The sequence below is a fragment of the Chlorocebus sabaeus genome, chromosome 18 (assembly GCF_047675955.1).
Source record: "Chlorocebus sabaeus isolate Y175 chromosome 18, mChlSab1.0.hap1, whole genome shotgun sequence".
Taxonomy (NCBI): Eukaryota; Metazoa; Chordata; class Mammalia; order Primates; family Cercopithecidae; genus Chlorocebus; species Chlorocebus sabaeus.
This window is the reverse complement of record NC_132921.1, coordinates 68,872,543-68,877,899: the sequence shown is the minus strand read 5'-3', so window position 1 is coordinate 68,877,899 and position 5,357 is coordinate 68,872,543. Positions and strand designations below refer to the sequence as shown.

General features: G+C 50.0%; 1 long non-coding RNA gene across 2 annotated transcripts; it reads left to right on the top strand.

Moving 5' to 3' along the window:
* The first annotated feature begins 417 nt into the window (after positions 1–417).
* On the top strand, positions 418–5,077 carry LOC103222733 (uncharacterized). Of its 2 annotated transcripts, XR_005234723.2 has the most exons (4): positions 418–582; positions 1,009–1,188; positions 1,301–1,393; positions 3,431–5,077. It is a non-coding gene; the product is annotated as an uncharacterized lncRNA (long non-coding RNA). The 2 variants fall into 2 exon arrangements; XR_012089394.1 differs by having other exon boundaries at positions 418–1,188.
* The last annotated feature ends 280 nt before the right edge of the window (positions 5,078–5,357 follow it).

Genomic DNA, 5,357 nt, shown 5'->3' with positions numbered 1-5,357 from the left:
TGCTCCATCTCTGCTCTGTGGGACCTAGGGGCAGGCAGCGTGGAGCTGTCCGTGTCACTTGAGGTCTGGCCTCTGCACAGAATCCGGTCCCTGAGTGGGGCCCTCCCACTCCAGCGTTGATCTCATTCTTCTTCCTGAAACCTGCCGGGCCAGCACGGCTCACAAATGCTATCAGCATTCTGCTTCTTCCCTTGCAGATATGCATGGGAACAACTTCTGAATATAAAGACATTAAACAATGAACATTGTTGGCGATAGAATTAGGGCTAAAGCCTGAGCAAATAGCTGGATGAAATACATCTTTATCTGCCACTGTCTCTGATTTAAACAAGGCATAAGATGTTTGTTCAAAACGCTGGCCATATCTGGCTGTGCCTGCTTTTGTGAGTCCCTCCCCCGCCCCTCCCATCGGCAGCTGGGAGAAAATGACGTCTTCTCCTGAAAGCAGATGACTTTCCTGCTCTTCTCAGACACTCTCCCACCAGCAGCAGTGCCGGGGGGTTTCTGAGGGTGGTTACTGTGTCCTGCTCAAGCTGCCCTGGCTGCTGTCACCAGGCCAGCCACCGTTTCTGGGTGGCACAGGTGGGGAATGCTGCTTTCCCCTAGTCAGAAGAACTTGGCAGTAGCTCCCCATCTTCCCAGGCCTCTCTGATCTCTGGTTCCATTTTAATTGAAGCCTTTGCAGAATATGCTGGTAACCGATTATACCAGGAAAGTCTTCAGAGTGATATTTACATGTCATTAATAAGGCCAGGGAAGGAGGGATGGCGGGGCAAGCTGTGGCAGAGGAAGAGGAGAGGGAGGAGAGCAGGGCAGAGTATGGACTCGGGCCAGGTCCTCAGGTTGTGAGTCTTGAGTGACTCAGACACCTGGCTGGGGAGGGGAAGTGGATGGGTCTTTAATAGCTTGAGTTCCTTTCAACACCCTCCTTTTGTGTCTCGCCCATCCTCAGTATCCTGAGACCCCAGAGTCCTCTGACCTTCCTGATCATTTCCTTGTGTCTTGCAGATAAAAGGAGAAGGCAACCTGCGTTTGTGTGCAAGCCCGTGTTTGCCTGCGACCCTTATGCCCTCTGTCCCCACATCTAGATGGATGCTTCCTGAAAAGGTGTTCTCAGCAGCCACTGTGCTCCTCCAGTGGAGCCCATACCCCACACTGCCTGCAAAATCCACCTAAGAGACCACACAAGTGAGAAGGGGCACAGGGTCAGCCAGGCAGATGAGGGGCCATGGCTTGCTGTGGTGGGGGACCCCCCTCACTTGGAGGGTAGCAGCCTTGTTGACAGTCGCATCTTCCTCAGCACCTGTGTGTAGAGTCCTGCCCAGCACAGCACAGCGGCTCCTGCACGCTGGAATGGGAGACGGTGAAGGCTTTCCTGGGAGTTGCTTTCCAGGTAGGTCAAAGAACCCAGCTGTGCTCTAACTTTTTGTTTTTCATTGATTCAGAAATATTTCAGGGAAATGGGGTCCAAGCAGTGGCGCAGAGTAAATATTAATAACAAGGGACCTGAGATGGGAGTGCTGTAAATACACCCAGGCCCTTCATGCCTTGGACTAAGGGCTTTTCTGCCTGCCTGTTATGGTAACTCCACTGAACCTGATGGGCATGACTTAAATAGGACACCTATGGAGCTTTCCTCATAGGAGTGGGTGCTTGGCTCCTACACACATCTGTAATAATCAGGCGCCCTGGTTGCAATACAGTGGTGCAGCAGGAATATGCACGCTCCGTTCAGCGAGTGCCCTGAAACCATTACACTGCTAATTATAAACACAGGCCGCCAAAACCCAGCTTCCTTCTATTCTTCTTACATCCTGCAGATGGCCAAACTTAGGAACTCGTCATCTGACTCCCCTGGAATGGCAGCTGGTGGCTTGATCAGTCAGTGTTTGGGGTTGGGGCTGGACAGAATCTGTGAGAGACCAGGTCTCTAATCACAGTGTGGTTTCCATCTCTAAATGGTCAAGGTAACATGGCACGTCCCTCTGGTCTTGGCAAGAACAAGAGCAGGCCTCTTGGAGCCCACCATGGAGCACGGCAGGCAGATAAATATGTAACCCTTTTTGTTCCTTGGGTGTCCCTGGCTTTACGATAGTTTTGTCCCAAAGGACCTTCCTGCCTTTGAATGTGACTCCCCAGAGTGGGGAGGGTTGCTTAGGAATTGTATGGGCTGATCATTTCATCAAGCCAGAGGCATGAGCATGTGAACTTGATCTAAATAGTCTTTCTAAAAACCAGAGCTTGGGATCAACTTTCAAGAACTGTGGTGATTGGCTCCCTCCAGTCACTATAGTTCTTGAAAGTTGCACGGTGACAGCTCAGCCTCCTCCCTCCTGACTGGGTGCAGAGCATTGAAATTGTGTCCTTCCAAGCCCTGGGGAACAGAGCTGATTAATGGGTCTGGATTTTTTTTTATTATTGTTTTTAATATGGCTGGAAATCTGGCAGACTGCAGGTATCCAGCAGAGAATCAAAATGAGAACATGTTTAATACTATTGGTTCAGGTTGGTTTCTGAGAGCGGAGGAAGGATTAAGGACTTGGGGGCCAAAGAAGTACTTTAGATGCTGCATTGCCCTTCCTAGCTGTGTGACCTCAGGCAGGTTCCTTAATCCCTCTGGGCTCCAATATTTTCTTCCTGTAGAATGAAGCTTTCTTCCTGTAGAAGTTTCTTGTAGAATGGGGACTTTTCCATTACTATTACTATTGCTATTATTATTATTATTTTGAGACTGTCAAAAAAGAAAAAAGTGGCACGATCTCAGCTCACTGCAGCCTCCATCTCCCGGGTTCGAGCAATTCTCTGCCTTAGCCTCCTCCAGAGTAGCTGGGATTACAGGCGCCCACCACCACACCCGCCTAATTTTTTGTATTTTTGATAGAGATGTGGTTTCACCATCTTGGTCAGGCTGATCTTGAACTCCTGACATTGTGATCTACCAGCTTCAGCCTCCCAAAGTGCTGGGATTACAGGCACGAGCCGCCGCGCCCAGCCGGACTTTTCCATTGTTAATACTAGGTATTAAATCATTTGACTCCTGTTGGCTGTTCACTCATGCGAGGGGATGTTCCAGTTGTTGAAGACAAAACATCCGGTCTCCGCCCTCAACAGGAGAGGAGGGCACAGACGCGTCCACCAGCAAACAGCATTGTCCTACAGTGCACTACACACAGCTGTGCCGCCCAGGTCCCCTCAGGAAAGAGCTTGCAGAGAGCCATCTTACCAGGGTCTCACCCTGCTTGGGCAGCTTGCAGTCAGTTACCTAGCAAGGAGAGGGTATAAAGGCCCAGCCGTTTGGCCATTTTGGCCCCACCCAGGATGACACTGAGGGTGATTTGTGCTCCAGACGCCCCCTGCTGGCTTGGTAGGGCCTGCGTTGCATTTGGACTTTTTCTCCCAATCCTGCTTTGTCCTCTCCTTTTGAAAACAGGTGCCCATCTGTAGAACCCATCTTGTCCCCCAAACTCCAAAGAAGCTTCTACTTCCAGAGAGCCTGACAGCCATCCAGCAGAGGGGCAAGCGGGGACATCGAGGTGTCTGAGTGGATGCAGGCACTCAGGGAGCCACTCGGAGCCCGTTCTAGTGACTTGGTTATTTCTGCCAGTACTGCTATTGTCCAGGAGTGCCTGCAGACCTGAGTTTGGTTTCCTCCACAGAAAACAAGAACTTGTGCACGGGTAGTTTATTTGTTAGGTAACTCCAGGAAGCAAGAGAAAGAAGTCAGGAGAGACAAGGGGGATGGAAAAATTCACATGGTGGGCAGATGTTGCTGAACTGCCTGACCCGTGGCTAACTGGGGCTCGGTCCCGCTAAGGAAATTATAGATGTGCCTCAGGGTTTCCTTCTATTTCCTTCTAGTCAACGACTCCCAACCCTTTCTGGTGGAGGGCTCCCTCTCCTTCTCTCTCTCCACTTCAGGGCTGTCTTTTTGGGCTGAGTGAGCTCTGGGGGCGTTGAAGAAAGCCTTGGGGCTAAAAGGAGTAAAAGATGCAGAGGGCACTTGGAGTGGCACCACTGGCGGCGTGGCAAGTCGTGCCAGACACAGCAGCAACTGAAACAGGGGCCGAGGGGCATGGCATGGGGCCTGCTGGTCGCCACAGCCTGTTAGCTCCTGCACCTTTCTTGAGTTGCTGCCAGGAGCTACCCTGTTGGTGGCTACCCTGATCTTCCCATGGGGATACAAATGGCACATGGTGGCTAAGCTGGGCGTCAGACAGGCTGCTGGGATAACCCAGAGGGGGCGGCAGCTTAGGGTCTGTACAGCTCAGGCTGTTGGTGCACAGTTCCGGGTGGGCGGTGCTGTGGTTCTATGTGCAGGCTCAGGAGCCAAATGGTGTGGGTTCAAATCCTGGCTCTGCCTCTTATTAACTATGAGCCTTTAGATGAGTTCCTTACCGTGTCTCACCTGTAGGATGGGGAAAACTGAAAGCACTTAGGAAGATGAAACCACTCTAGAGGGTGGTTGTGAGGCTCTCATGAAATCAAGCCTGGGAAGCACTTTGTCCAGGACTGGTGCGGAGATGGAGGCAATACCTGGTAGAGGTCACAATTATTAGGTCTTTGACTCAGCATCCTTCCTGCAAAGGAAATCCACATAGAGCTCCTTTCTCGCACACTGCAGCTGCATAGTAGCACTCTATTGTCGGCTTTAATAGCGCCCACAATTGCAAGCATGTAAATGCAGCCACAGTTGTGAGAAGTAGCCCTGGAAGCATTTCTTTCTCCTCTACTATGTAAAGGGCAAAAGAGGCATTGTTGAAATAAAGAATAGCCTGTGCCCCTTCCCCACCTCAAGCTTCTTGGGCAAGGTCCGTTGCTAACTCTGAGTCTCTCTGAGGTCACTTACATCTATAATTGCTTCAGGGTAACTGTTTTAATGCTTGCACCAAAATCACCCTTTATGCTCCATGAAACAAACGGCTTTAAAGTCATCTTTCAGCAGCTTTATTTTGGGTTTACTAAATTACTTATTCTACAATAAACCTGATGAGAGGCATGCTTCATTATTCTTGAGTTCTACTCTAGCAAAAGTATAATAAATGTGGATTCAAGCACTTTTGGTTGCTTGTCTGTTTCATCCATCCTTTCATTCCTTCCCTCCCTCTCAGCATCTTGCTTTACCCTGGATGCTGGCATCTCCTGTCCTGTGGAGATGGGGATTAGTTTGTAGAAGGAGGTAACTCCCCTAGTCTTGGTAGTTTTCATCAACCCTCTGAAGGGTGTAAAATCAGGACAATGGAAAAGCAGATAGTAGTACAAAATAGTTAAAATCAAACTCTGAACTCAGAGTTCAAAGACTGACTATGCCACTTGGAAAGGAGGTTTCTGGGGGTTAGCAATATCTGTTTCACTGTGTA